Source organism: Sus scrofa, chromosome 4, assembly GCF_054392235.1.
Source record: "Sus scrofa isolate SSC_HxYL_T2T_F1_AM1 chromosome 4, Sscrofa_HxYL_maternal_Yorkshire_Landrace_v2.0, whole genome shotgun sequence".
NCBI classification, from domain to species: Eukaryota; Metazoa; Chordata; class Mammalia; order Artiodactyla; family Suidae; genus Sus; species Sus scrofa.
The window spans coordinates 111,482,797-111,497,500 of record NC_139386.1 but is presented as its reverse complement, the minus strand read 5'-3'; the positions used below and the strand labels follow the sequence as shown (position 1 = coordinate 111,497,500).

Here is a 14,704-nt window from a genome sequence, read left to right as displayed (position 1 = left end):
CACGCTAAAGGACAATGTGCCTAAGAGACAGGCTTCCTTCTGAGAACACGGAAGGGTTCCGTGCTCACAGAAAAGACCCAAACAATCACAATAAGAACTTGACTCCCCCAGATAATCTTGTGTGTGGCCCCTGTGTTCTGTGGGGAGCAGGGAGCGTTGGCCTGTCCCAGGAGGACAGTTTTCATCCTCCAGCCCCATCACATGACCTTCCCATCTTCCCCTGGCTTGTCAGGTCTCTCGCAAGGTGGTGAGAGGTTGTTCCCAAAGCAAGAAATATTCTTGAGACACAGCACCAGAGCGCTGAGTGTTAAAGGGGGAGATAACAGTGATATAAAAAGGCAAAAATCCCCTAAATTTTCATCACAGCAAAGAGAACATTGCTTTATTTATTTTTTTTTTTTTTTGTCTTCTTGCCTTTTCTAGGGCTGCACCTGAGGCATATGGAGGTTCCCAGGCTCGGGGTCTAATCGGAGCTGTAGCTACCAGCCTATGCCACAGCCACAGCAAGGTGGGATCCAAGCCACGCCTGCAACCCACACCACAGCTCACGGCAATGCCGGATCCTTAATGCACTGCGCGAGGCCAGGGACCGAACCCGCAACCTCATGTTTCCTAGTCGGATTCCTTAACCACTGAGCCACGATGGGAACTCCAAAGAGAACATTTCACATAAGGCCTACCACCCAGATTCATAGGATAGTATTGAACCCCAAAGTCTGTGAGTCATATTGGTTTTAGCGTAGAGAGAGTCTGGCAATGATGATGCCAAGATTCCGTGTTTGCGGAGAAGAGCCCTGGGCAGCGGCTCTCCCCAGCATGCTGGGTCTGAGTTGTGAAGCTCGGCACAACCACCAACGTGAACGAAAAGTTTGTCTTGAGGGGATGGGAAGGTGGAAGGCAACTGGTGCTGTTGAAGACCTACTGGATCCCAGGCACTTAACATATGTAATCCCTTTTCGTCTCAGCACCAATGTGATTTGCTCCAAGCGAGACTGATAAAGAGGAAGAAAAAAAAAGATCTGTACAGACCATTAGAGGCTTTAAAAGTGCTATATGCAAATCTTAGCATGTGATTCTCAGTCTGTCTCGTTCACGGCTGGATCCCCAGGTCCTAACACAGGATCTCACATGTAATAACTGCTGAATACGTATCTTTAAATGATTGTACATGTTTAATCCATTCCCCCATTAGAAAAACAAAATTCCACATTTTGCTCTTTAGTTTCACAACAGTTAAATATCTTAATAAAAAATTACTACAATGGGAATTGTGAGTAGGGTTTTTCAGTTTACATACATCTTACTCTTTGCCCTCCCCTCTGGGTTAAAAATTGCTGCCTTAGAAATAGCCAGGTCTGGAGTTTAAAAATGAGAAGATCAAAAGGAAAGAATCAGGAGTTCCCGCTGTGGTGCAACGGGAATCAGCAGCATCTTGGGAGCCCTGGGACACAGGTTCAATCCCTGCCCCAACACAGTGGGTTAAGGATCTTACATTGGAGCAGCTGTAGCTTGGGTCACAACGGCAGCTTAGATCTGATCTGGCCTGGGAGCTCCATGTGTCACGGGGCGGCCAAAAAAAAAAAAAGAAAGAAAGAAAGAGAAAAGGGGAGTTCCCGTCATGGCGCAGTGGTTAACGAATCCCACTAGGAACCATGAGGTTGTGGGTTCCGTCCCTGCCCTTGCTCGGTGGGTTGACGATCCGGCGTTGCCGTGAGCTGTGGTGTACGCTACAGACGTGGCTCGGATCCTGCATTGCTGTGGCTCTGGCGTAGGCTGGCAGCTACAGCTCTGATGAGACCCCTAGCCTGGGAACCTCCATATGCCGCAGGAGCGGCCCAAAGAAATAGCAAAAAAAAAAAAAAAAAGAAAAAGAAAAAGAAAGAAAGAGAAAAGGAAAGAATCACAGGTGTATACAGTCACTGTACTGAGCCATCCACCGTGGGGCATTTATGCAGTTGGGAAGTCAGAATGATGGCTGAAGGTGTCCATGATGAATTATATGACATTCTTACAATAAAACATTGTATATCTGTATCAAGATTTTAAAGATATTTAATGATGTGGGGAAATGCTTTATTAAGTGAAAAAATCAAGATGCAAAACTCTGGGTATTTTCACGGTTGCCATGCATGGGAAAATGATTAGAAGGAAATACACTGAAATATTAGTTGCGATTATTTCTGTGTGGTAGAATTATTTGGGATATGTGATTCTTCTTCATACTTGTCAGTATTATCCATTTCTTTTATAATACATATATGTTACACAATTTTTTTTATTGTTTAAGACAGAGGGATTGGCTATAAAACCATAAAGATAAAAATACAGAGCGTTGACTTCTCCTGGATACCACAATTGACTCTAGGGCAATTGCAGAAGAAGTTTTTATACCAAAGAGAATAAATCTTTTTGCTACTTTGGGGAGAATTCCACCCTTACTTAGGCCTAAGGTCGGCAGAGTCAGCCACATTACAGATTTGGCTCAGTGATTTTTGTCTTGTTTTCCATCTTAGCCCAGACAGCAGCTGCTCTGAAACCTATCTTTGTATTCTGTAGGAAAGGCTTCAAAAGTTAGTAAACACACTTTTGTAAGTAGTGTCATCTGTCCACTCAAAAATCATCATGCAGAGTTCCCATCATGGCTCAGGGGTAATGAACCCAATTGGAATCCATGAGGACTCGGGTTAGATCCCTGGCCTTGCTCAGTGGGTTAAAGATCTGATGTTGCTGTGAGCCGTGGTGTAGGTTGCAGAGGTGGCTTGGATCTGTCATTGCTGTGGCTGTGGTGTAGGCCGGCAGCTGTAGCTCCAAGTCAACCCCTAGCCTGGGAACCTCCATATGCTGCGGGTGCGGCCCTAAAAAGAAAAGCCAAAAAAAAAAAAAAATCGTCATGCACCTACTGGGCCCCAGGTACTATTACAGGCACTGGGAAAAGGTCCATTTCATTCTGAGCTCTTTATGTCACTCTGCAGATGGGGGCTTGAAAAGTTGGCTATTTATTTATTCCCAAGTGCTCCTACAGGCTGGGATGTGCCAGGAGAAATGCAATCAGAGAGGAAGGCTCAACAACAAAGAAGGCAGTTCTGCCATGTGCAACACTGCGGATGGAACTTGAGGCCATCATGCTAAGTAAAATAAGTCAGACAGAGAAAGACAAATAATGTTTGATCTCACATGTAGCATCTAAAAAAGCCAAAGTCCGAACCAACAGAGAGTAGAATGGTGGTTGCCAAGGGCTGGGAGGTGGGGGAGATGGGAAGATGTTGGTCAAAGGGTACAGACTTCCAGCTATGAGATGAGGAAGTTCTAGAGATCTAAGGACCAGCATCGTCATCACAGTCAACCATACTGTATTATACACTTGAAATATTCCTAATAGATCTTAAGTGTTCTCCCCATTAAAAAGGTAATTATGTGAAATTATGGAGATGTTAACTAACCTTATTGTGGTAAACTTTTACAACACATATGTGTGTCAACTCATCACACTGTATGCCTTAAACTTACACAATGTTACATGTCCATTCGATATCATTAAAGGATGAGAATTAGGAGTTCCCACTGTGGTGACGTGGGTGAAGGATCCAGCATTGCCAGAACTGCAGCTCAGGTTCAGTCCCTGGCCCGGGAACGTCCATATGCTGCAGGCACAGCTGAAAAAGAAAAAAATAAATAAATGATGAGAATTAATTGAGTCAAAAGCCCGGCCTGGACCTGTGGGCAGCTGGGATCTGCCTGGTGTAGGAGCTTTACCTGGTCCAGCTGAAATCAGGGCCCCGGGTCAGAAAATACCAGAAAGAGCTCACAGGTCCTCACTAAAACCCTCCAAGCCCAGATGGGAGGAGTCTTTGTTGAGAGAAGCCATGGGGGAGAAGTGAATGTTATGTTTACAGATAATTTTTTTTTTTTGTCTTTCTGTCTTTTTAGGGCCACACCTGCGGCATATGGAGGTTCCCAGTCTAGGGGTCTAATCAGAGCTGTAGCCTCCGGCCTACACCAGAGCCATAGCAACTCGGGAGATCTGAGCCACATCCGCAACCTACACCACAGCTCACGGCAACACCAGATCCTTAGCCCACTGAGCGAGACCAGGGATCGAACCCGCAACCTCATGGTTCCTAGTCGGATTTGTTTCCAGTGCACCACAATGGGAACTCTGAAATATTTTTAAATTGTGCTACTTCTGCCAGAATGACATCAACTATGATAATAGTTAGACAGTATGATACTGCTAATAATAAGTAAATAGACAAAGACATCTGCAGAGAGCACTGTGCTGACCTGCCTCCCCACCTTATACTGTGGCCTCTCTTGTCCCCAGAGCCCTTGTCTGCAAAATGGGAACAATACTGATCCTCTTGCAAGGTTGCCTTGGGGATTAGAAGTAATATATGTAGCATATAGGATATAATCTCAGACAAATAGGCATTCAATTCTAACAGATAAAAAGCCCATCTTATCTTGCACCACTTCATACTTAGAGTTACCTACTTTTGTATGGCAAGGATTTTTTTTTTTTTTTTTAAATAAGAGATGAAACAGCCAGAAGATGGCCAGGAATGTGGGAAGGAGCATAAGATCAAGGTCTGTTGACCTTGCTTCGAGTCTGTAGAACTAAGGCAGTGAACGGAAAGTGAGTGTTAGAGCGCCCCCTTCAGGCATAGTTTGGTGTGTATTAGTCAGGTGTGGGTGCATAAGTTTAAACAAGCCACACAGAGCCAGATGAAAACCCAGTACACTTCTCTGCTGCTTGCTTTTTTTTCTTTCTTTTAAGTATACTTGATTTACAATTTGGGCCAAGTTCTGCTATACATCAAAGTGACCCAATCATTCATATATATATGAATGATTTTATATATATATGTATATACGCGTGTGTGTGTAGGAGATTGGATATTGGAGATTGGATATAGTTCCCTGTGCTGTACAGCAGGACCTCATTGCTCATCCATCCTAAATGTAGTAGTTTGCATCTACTAACCCCAATTCCCAGTCCAACCCACTCCTTCCTCCTCCCCCTTGGTGGTTTGTTTTTCTTCTAAAAAAAAAAAAAAAAAGCGTTACTTATTAACTGGCTTTGCACAACGGTGCTAAAAGTACCATATTTAACATTAACATATCTATATTACTATATTTAATTAGATGATCCATGATTTAGAGCAAGTTTTTTTTTAATGCCAACGCTGTGATCTAAATAGGTAGCTTTCTGATTCATCATGGATATTAACCAGTACTTTTTTTCATCTCGAATCTTTCTTAGCTCATCAAAACCCAGTTTGCCATCTCTCAAAACCACCAACGCTGTTTCTATTTCACAAGTATGTAACAAGCATTTATTGACCATTAGCTCTGTAAAGAAATCCCCCCCCCAAAAAAATCAATTATGCTAAAAGCTCAGGAGAACATAAGAGAAGTATAAAACACGGATTCTTGCCTTTGAGGATTTTCTAATCTTATTGTGAAGATAAATATACATATATGAAATGTTTAAGTCACAAGCATGAAAATATTTGTGAGCTTATCTACACTAGGGCTTATACTTCATTCAGCTTTACACACCCCATTCCCAGTACTTAGAACAGTTTATGGTATAATGTAAGGGCTTGAAAATGTTTAGTGAATTAAACTGAATAGCAAGATGACAGAGGGAATAAATGCTGAATGACTGTGAGAAGAAAATCCCCTTTTCATGCCTTATTTTTCTCTTTAACACATGCTACCTTCTAACACAGTACTATTTATTTTATCATTCATTTCATCCCTCTAAATGTGAGCTTTCTGGGGGCAGAGGTTTTTTTCTGTTTTGCTCACTGCATATCCACAGAGCCTAGGCCTGTATTTGGAATGACACGGTCACCCAATAAAGATTTGCTGACTGAATGGATGAGTGAATGAATATTTTCACTATAATCTATCAAAGAGTTGCATGTAGGTGAGACTGAGTTTCCTGGAGTCTTGTGGAATTTCATGTTCAAGGCTAATGACCACAAGATAAAGTATTTACCAAAAATGTACCATTGCGTTTATTGCAGCTTTCTTTATAATCATGGCAATTTGGAAACCATTTAAATGAGGGGAAACACTAAGCAAATTATGGTACATCTCTCTAATGGGTATTGTAACTTCCTTAAAACAGCCAAAGAGATATATACAGCAACTTTTGGATATATATTTATGATATATTAGAAGTGATAAAATAAAATCTCAAAAGAGTTCCCTTGTGGCACAGCTGATTAAGGATCCAGCATTGTCACTGCAGTAGCTCTAGGCACTGCTGTGACGTGGGTTCAATCCCTGGCCCAGGAATTTCCACATACTACAGGCATGGCCAAAAAAAAAAAAAAAAAAATCACAAAAATGAGTCCTATTTTTAAAGCAATTTTGGGGAGCTAGAGATATATGGGAAAAAAAAATGTTTGGAAGGATTTACCCAGAATGTTACTACTGGTTGTCAGGAGTAAGGGTGAGATTTTCCATTTGCTTTTAAAAACATTTCCTATTGTCTGATTTTAAAACAACAACAATAATAAGCATGCATCATTTTACAATGATAAGAAAAGGGTACTTTCATTTTTAAAAAGAAGCCTTCTGGGAGTTCCCTGGTGGCCTAGTGGTTAAGGATTCAGTGTGGTCACTGCTGTGGCTCAGGTTCAATCCCAGGCCCAGAAAGAATCCTTCTGGAATTGCATCTGCAACAGTCCAGGTGTGTGGAAATGACCTGCCTGTATCCTGCACCCATCACCTTCCTACCCCTGCTTCTCCGTACATCTCAGTAGCTCCTGTGTGACATAAATTATAGTTGACTGTAACTGATTTGGACAGTCTGGGATTAACTTGAGGGAGTATTGATTTCAGATAGTGGTCAAATTTAATAGCTAGCGGTCATTGCAGAGGTTTCTCTCTCCATATTTCTTCTTGACAAAGTCTGCCTTGGATTGCCAACTGAACTTTCATCAATGAAATCCTGGAGAAGTGCTGTCTCTAGTCCTGACGGCAAGATTCTGTGCCCAAGTAAGAGAACTGGCCCCAAATTCCACCACGAAAGGATCAAATAGGGCCATTCCTGGGTTGGTAATAAGAGCTAGATAGACGTTTCGGCTGCGAGACCAGGTCTTGGAAGTCGCTGTAATTGGGGGCTGGGGAAACTGAAGCATATTGCTCTTCCCCAAGGTCCCCAGGGCTATGCTGGTGACAGGAAGTCCTCTAGGCTCAGTGGACGAGTTCCAAACAACCACTTTATCCCGCTGGTCCTGATTTAACTACAGTTGCCTCAACTAGAGGGGAAATCAGGTGTTTTCCTTTAGGGATGTGGTATCTACGGGTCCCGAGAGCTGGGTGGTGCAGGGGAAGAGGAAGGTAGGAACAAATTGACTGGGCATAAGGTCCTAAATTCTCTGAACTTCAATTCTCCCATCTATAAAGTTCTGTTATTAACACGTTCACGCAGTTTTAAAGAATACCCGAGACAAGTTCCCGTCGTGGCGCAGTGGTTAACGAATCCGACTAGGAACCATGAGGTTGCAGGTTTGATCCCTGGCCTTGTTCAGTGGGTTAAGGATCCAGAGTTGCCGTGAGCTGTGGTGTAGGTCGCCGACACGGCTCGAATCTAGCATTGCTGTGGCTGTGGCCGGCAGCTTCAGCTCCGATTAGACCCCTAGCCTCGGAACCTCCGTATGCCACAAGAGCAGCCCTAGAAAAGGCAAAAGGCCAAAAAAAAAAAAAAAAAAAAGAAAAAAGAATACCTGAGATTAAAAATGCCTGACTAGTGCATGACACATAGTAGGAATTCAGTGTTTATTCGTCTATCAAGATACACAAATGTTCCCATCTGATTGGAGATTCCTACATATAGGTAAATGAAAACTGTTTCTCAGAGTTTCCCTTGTGGCCTAGCGGGCTAAGAATCTGACAAAGTGTCTGGAAAGATGCGGGTTCAATCCCTGGCCTTGCTCAGTGGATTAAGGATCCCACATTACCGTAGCAAGTTTAGGCAGAGGTCGAATATGCGGCTCTGATTTGACCTCCTAGCCCAGGAACTTCCATGTGAAAAAAAGAAAAAGAAAAGAGAAAAAAAAAAAAATGCTTCTCTACGCACGACATTCCCAACACCAGATGTGAGAGTTTTCCACACCAAACCATTCTCTAATCCTCCGCAGATACGGACAGGATGCCCTGCGATTTAATTTAGTTCTGACACTAATTCCCCAGAGGTAACACAAACCCCATAGGTTAAGAGCTCAGACCCACAAGACTAGCTCCACTTCAGAGGCCAATTGCAAGTAGAGGGCCCCCAGGTTACCCACACTTCTGCCCACTTGGCTACAAATCAGGGGTTCCTACCAACTCCTCCTCAGGTCCCTAATTTGCTGTACTGTCTCGCAGAACCCAAGGAGACCCTTTACCAGGGATAAAAACCAAATATATATATCTTATATCACAATATCATAATGGGCCTAAAGTCTTGGACAATAAAGATATCCTAATTTTTCTTATCCTAAGCATTTACTATTTGACTTATTTAGTGGCCATTCTGAAAGGAGAAAGGGAAAATATATGAGGGCCCAGCTAAGTGCCAGACACTCTTCTGAATGTCGTGCTTACATCATGTTCCCAAACTCAGTATTACTGTGTGAAGACCCCTGTACAGATTGTCGCAGAGGCTAAGGGACTCGCCCAAGATCATGTAAGTGGCAGAGCCAGTATTTGAATCCAAATCTATCTGCTCCCAAAGCCCATTGTTATAAACTATTTTTAGGCCGTTTTAAGTGGGAGAGAGAGTATGAGCTCCTGTTATCCTATTATTTTCAGGGTGGGCGATGGTCATCCCTTTTAAAAGGTGTGGTCAAAGTTTAATTTGACTTCAGCCATGAAGCTCCCCCCAGCTTACGCAGCTGGAAACTGAGTCTGGATATGTGATACACAATCATGATAAGCGTAATGCCCATTTTTGACAGCTTCAATCTATCAGGCTAAATGCATTATATGGATTCTCATTTCATATTTCATAAGTCCATGAAATAGGCATTGTTATTCCCATTGTATTGACGAGAAAACTGACACACAATGAGGCTGAGTACTGCACCCCCCAAACAGAGCCTAATTAGAGGGACTCACCACTGAACTCCCCACTTCCCATGCAAAGATGCTTCTGGAGCAGACTGGTCTCGAAGTGTCATGCCCTGATCAGGATCCAGGGCTGAGGCAGGGCTGAGGTGCCTAGAATTAAATGGCACCTGCTTCACAAGGTCCAGGAATGGTTCAGAGTGACCTCTTACAGAGTCCCAAAGGTCTCTTCTCAGGTCTCACCCTCAAGGGCCGGGAGGCAGCTGGGTAAGCCCTTAACCCTTGACTTGATCTTCAGAGAGCAGGGGTCCAGGCCAGTGGGGAGCTTCTGGGCTTGGAAGGTCAAAGAGGACCATGGGGGAAAAAGAAAAAAAAAAAAAAAAAAAAAAAAAAACCTGGCTGAGGCAGCCATTTACTCACAGGCTCTAAAGGAAGTTTTTGTGACCATGACTCACCAAGCAACACTGTTTTACATGTGAAGCAATTACGTAAATTTTCTTCCCCAGTAAGAAAAATCATTGTCAGACTAAGAAAAGACACAAACAAAAATAACACATATAGGAGACTTTAAAAATATAAGTTAAATCTTACAAGATAAAGGAAAAAATTATATAAAACTCCATATCCATCTTTCTCATTACCGTATAATATAAAATCGTTATTTGTTGTGAAGTATGAAATGATTTTTCCAAAGGCTCACAGCACACTGGAAGCTTCTTCAGGGAGCACCAGCATGCAGATAGGGTTGTTTTAAAAATACAGCTTGAAAGCAAATAAGCAACAAGTCCTTGATCTCAAGTCCGCACAGACTAGCCTTCAGCTTCTGCCCATATAACAGAGAAGATTTATCTTAAAGGGCCAGGACGTCTCAAAGCAGGTCTCATTCCCCAATAGGGGCCTTCCATTTTTTTCATACACCTTTAGCAGTGAAAACATTTGTACCCCAACCCAATATAAGTACTATATTTCTTTATCTATAAACTATAGATTCGTGTACCTCTATTATTAGCTAGTATCTCAGGATTTAATATACACTTAGGGTGAGGCTTATAATAAACACCAGCAGAGAAAAGGGTGCAGTCCTCTTGATAATTTCTAAATTTGTTTTTGCCAACTACTTGTCTGATCTGATTAGATGGTCCTCGTTTCTAACGTCATAATGTATCAGACAATGAGCAGATATCAGCTTAGGAACAATATGCCATTTTCTTATGTTTGCTTGGATTTGTGTTATTCTCTTCAAGATGCTCTTTCTTTCTTTGCAGGGTTCTTAAGCCACTTCTCCATTTTGTGAAAGTTCATTTAGTTAAAACGAAATGGTGTAAATCAGCATATCCTCACAAATAGCACAAATGAGCTACAACACCCTGAGAACAGATGCGTGAAGGAAGGTACAACCATCAGCCTCTGTGTGTGTGTGTGTGTGTGTGTGTGTGTGTGTGTGTGTGTGTGTGCATGTGATACTCAGTGTGCCTCAGGATACCCCTTACAGTCACTGTGACATGGGACCAACAGACACACAGACCAAACAATCATGTAGGGGTCACTCTGTATATTAAATGTAATTAAAGCTTGACTCCTTTCTTATTTTTAGTTATTAGCACACATTCCAATATTTTCTTCCTGTACCCTTGATACATCACTTGGCACTTCCTAAGCTGCCCAGTCTCCACTCTGGGGTATCAGGGCCATGTCCTCCGAGATTCAGGCACCATCGAGGTCTACATCTGTGGGTACATTGGTGGGGTTTTGATCCCCCTCTGAGTCAGGTCACCATCAAACAGACTTCAAACCTTACATCAGCCTTCTCTGGAAAGGCCCTAGAAGGAAAGGAGGAGACACACAAGGCTTCCACCACCCCTCCCTCATGCGTAGTCACAAGACAACCACTAATCCGATTTCTGGGCATTGTAAATAGAGTGGTTATAGACTAATGGACTTCCCTGGAAAAGTCCACTCATAAGGCAAAAGAGGAAATTAACAAATAACCGTATGTGATTGAGGAAGGGGATATGGGAATTTTTTTTGAAGCTACTGTTCCTTTGCCCACAGGTCTTATGATGTGCTTATGCCTCATCCTACACCACAGCATGTATCACCGTGGGCTGCAATAGCTGTTTTTGCATTTGTCTCCTTTACAAGATTGTAGGTTCCTTGAGGCAAGACCAATACAGTTTTGCAGCTTCAGTGCCTTGCATGGTGCCTGGTTTAGTAGGTGCTCTATAGAAGTTTTTGAGGCTACACACTTGGGGATAATTATTAGAAGCTGTGAGGACCTAGAGAAGATACCAAAAGTAAAACACTTAGCACAGGGTAAGTATCTTATTTCTCAATAAGTATAAGTATCTTACTATCATGTAAGATAATTGCTTAATCGGTGAGCAATTTTATTAGGATATTTTTCAACAGTACTTTGTAAACTGCAAAACAGTACATTAGTTTATGGTTTTGAATTCTTCCATTTCCACTGTAGAAACTAATCTCCTGAGAAATATCAAGAGTCTCGAATGTGCCCAGGCCCCATTACCACTCTGGGGTACACAGCCATTTTTAATTAGGCTACATGTCTAATTATACCAAGTAAGGTATAAGATGTATAGTTTTATTCTCTCTACCCTTGCACCTGTGATTCTAGAATCAGCTTTGTAACAGCCTTCCTAGTTAGTTCATTTGATGCTGCTACATCTGCTACTGTTCCATAGAAGTAGTCTAACCAGTGACCCATTATTCAACAGCTTGTGCCCCGAGACTACACTGCTTCAACGGTCCCTTTTGGTATATTCACTAAGCCTTTGGCTCCTTTCTCAGAACCCCCATTGCTTACCAGCAGTGATGAAAATTCCTTTCCATCCATCCGTTTATCCATCCATCCATTCTATAAATCGTGTGTTTTCTCTTATGCCTATGACGTACCTGGCATTATTGTAGATAGGGGGTGTATAACAGCAAACAAAACAGGCACACGTGTCTGACCTCATGGAGCTTACAGTCTAAATATAATAAATAAGTAAAACATGTAAGATCAGACAGCAGTTAAGTGCTAAAGAAAAAAGTAAAGCAGACGTGGGGGACAGGGAGTGTGGCAGAGTTAGGGGGGCAGGTTGCTTATGTTAAAAGGGTGGTCGAGTGAAGTTTCACTGAGAAAGCAACACGTGTGTAAAAACCTGGAGGAGAGGATGGAGCCAGGGGGATCCTGGAAGAAGAGCTTGCCAGATGAAAGGACCAAAGCTGAAGACCTGAGACAGGAGGGTGTCTGTGACCAAGAGGAGGGAGCAGAGGGATGTATGGCAGGAAACAGTAGAAGAGCCCCGTCGGGCAGGGGCTGTAGGATCTGAACTTGTTTGCCTTATACTCTGAGTGAGACTCGAAGCCAGTGAATGCAGAGACGTGAACTCACCTATGCTCTAACCCGATCATGCTGCTGCCGTGTCAGTCATAGACTCTGGGCGGGGGCAGGGGCAATGGGAGGCGGGGAGGCCAGGGAGGGGATCGTACAGTAACGTAGGTGAGACAGGACATGGCTTGGACCATGTGGTAATGAGATGGAGCTGGTGAGAAGTAGCCAGATTCTGGCTATCTTTTTAAGGTAGAAAATGCTACTGGAGTTCCCATTATGGTGCAGCAGAAAATGAATCTGACTAGTAACCATGAGGCTGTGGGTTCGATCCCTGGCCTCGCTCAGTGGGTTAAGGATCTGGCGTTGCCGTGAGCTGTGGTGCAGGCCGGCAGCTGTAGCTCCGATTAGACCCCTAGCCTCCGAACCTCCATATGCCATGGGTGGGGCCCTAAAAAGCAAAAGAAAGGAAGATAATGCAGAATTTGCTGACAGATTCAATGCGGAGGGTGAAAGAAGCACCCCAAATCAGAGACCCCAGATGAGCCACTACTCTTTAGCCTCTTGTAGAGAGTGATGAAATATGTGTTCCTTGCTTATAGTCCTAAGCTTTTGCCCTAAACCAAAGCCAGTTTTCTAAATTCATCCTTCCTTTTTTAACCATTGCTCAACACATGCATTTCTTGAAAAGTAAGTGTATTTGAAGTTTCCAAATAGTCTAAGAGTACATAAAATATATGATGTGTGCTGATTCTCTGCAATGAATATCAATCGCGAAAATGCCTTGCTTCCCACAGAAATTCTACCAGCTAAATTAGAATTGCAATTTTATTCTTCCTCGGTTGTCTGGTTAAGGTTTCATTTAAGCCTTGGGCTTATTTTTGAAAGCCCTATAAACATTTTACACACCTACTCATATATTACCAAAGTCATTCTGAATTCAGCCTACAGTAAAATTAATTACCATGTCATGAGTCTGTCACATTTCAAGAGAAATCATAAATATTTACTCAGCCCTGATTCAGTGTCACTTTGCACTGAAACAATATTGGCAGCAAATTTCTTTGTATCACAGTACATTCTTTGGTTGGAAGATTTCCATGGAAATATACCCATAAAGTTTTTAGAAGGCCATTTCAACAGACAGAGAAGCAAATAAATCAACATTCATCTCCCTTCAAAAACCCACAGGCTTATAAAATTCACACGCTTTTCCAGTTCCTCCTGGGACTGTACCCTGATACCAGCAGCAGCAGAAACAGAAGCCAAGCCCGGGAGTGAGAGAAAGTGCTGAGCGTTTAGGAGACTCGGGAGAGGAGCTGCCGTGACAGCAGGAAGTAAAGTCCTTGCCGAGGAAGGCGGTGCAGGCGTGACAGGCTGGGGCTACGAGAGCCAGGATTTGAGTACAGTCTGTAGCCTGAAATCCAATCCAAAACTCACCAACATGGCGGGCCTGGAGGCAGGGAGCATGGGGGCTTGAAAAGCACACTGGGTGTTATGGGTTCAAACCTCAGCTCTGCCACTTGGGCACTGTGCGACCTTAGGCAAAGTAGTCTCTCTCTGCCTCAGTTTCCTCATCTGTACCAGCTTCATGGAGTTGCGGGGAAGACTCAATGTAAGGGGCTTAAAACAAGCCTAATACGCAATAGGGAGAGAAATACGCATCTATATGTAGATATACAGACATAAAAAAAAAGATGAAATGGGAGTTCCCTTTGTGGCTCAGCGGTTAACAAACCTGACTAGGATCCATGAGGATGTGGGTTCGATCCCTGGCTTCATTCAGTGGGTTGGGGATCTGGTGTGGCAATGAGCTGTGGTGGTGTAGGTTGCAGATGTGACTCAGACCTCGCATTGCTGTGGTATATGCCAGCAGCTGTAGCTCAGATTTTACTCTTAGCCTGGGAACTTCCATATACCACGGCTGCGGCCCTAAAAAGCAAAAAGAAAAAAAAGAAAAAAAAAAGATGATAGATCATTAGATTGATATATACACACACACAGATATGCATACCTATACAATACCTATACCATATATAGTGTATATATGTACACGCATGCATAGTATACATAGTTAAACTCAAAAGGATTGTCTCTCTAAATATAGAGCTACCATATGATCCAGCAATCCCACTGCTGGGCATATATCCAGACAAAATTTTCTTTAAAAAGATATACGCGCCCCTTTGTTCATAGCAGCACTATTCACAATAGCCAAGACACGGAAACAACCTAAATGTCCATTGACAGATGAATGGATTAAGAAGATGTCATACATATATACACTGGAATATTAGCCATAAAAAA

The 14,704-nt window shown here is 42.9% G+C and overlaps 1 protein-coding gene across 3 annotated transcripts in view; it reads left to right on the top strand.

The window, feature by feature from the left end:
• The window catches only part of LOC110260341 (uncharacterized), a 365,599-nt gene that overhangs the window by 238,829 nt on the left and 112,066 nt on the right, over positions 1-14,704 (top strand). Inside the window, exons 11-12 of one of the 3 annotated variants that reach the window (XM_085023671.1) lie at positions 10,329-10,454; positions 11,116-11,376. The exons of 1 other annotated variant lie outside the window; for it this stretch is intronic. The gene's annotated coding sequence lies outside the window, so the exon portion shown is untranslated. Of the gene's footprint in view, positions 1-10,328; positions 10,455-11,115; positions 11,377-13,588; positions 14,364-14,704 lie in introns of those variants that run through there. One more of the 3 variants, XR_014844531.1, reaches the window with a different exon arrangement.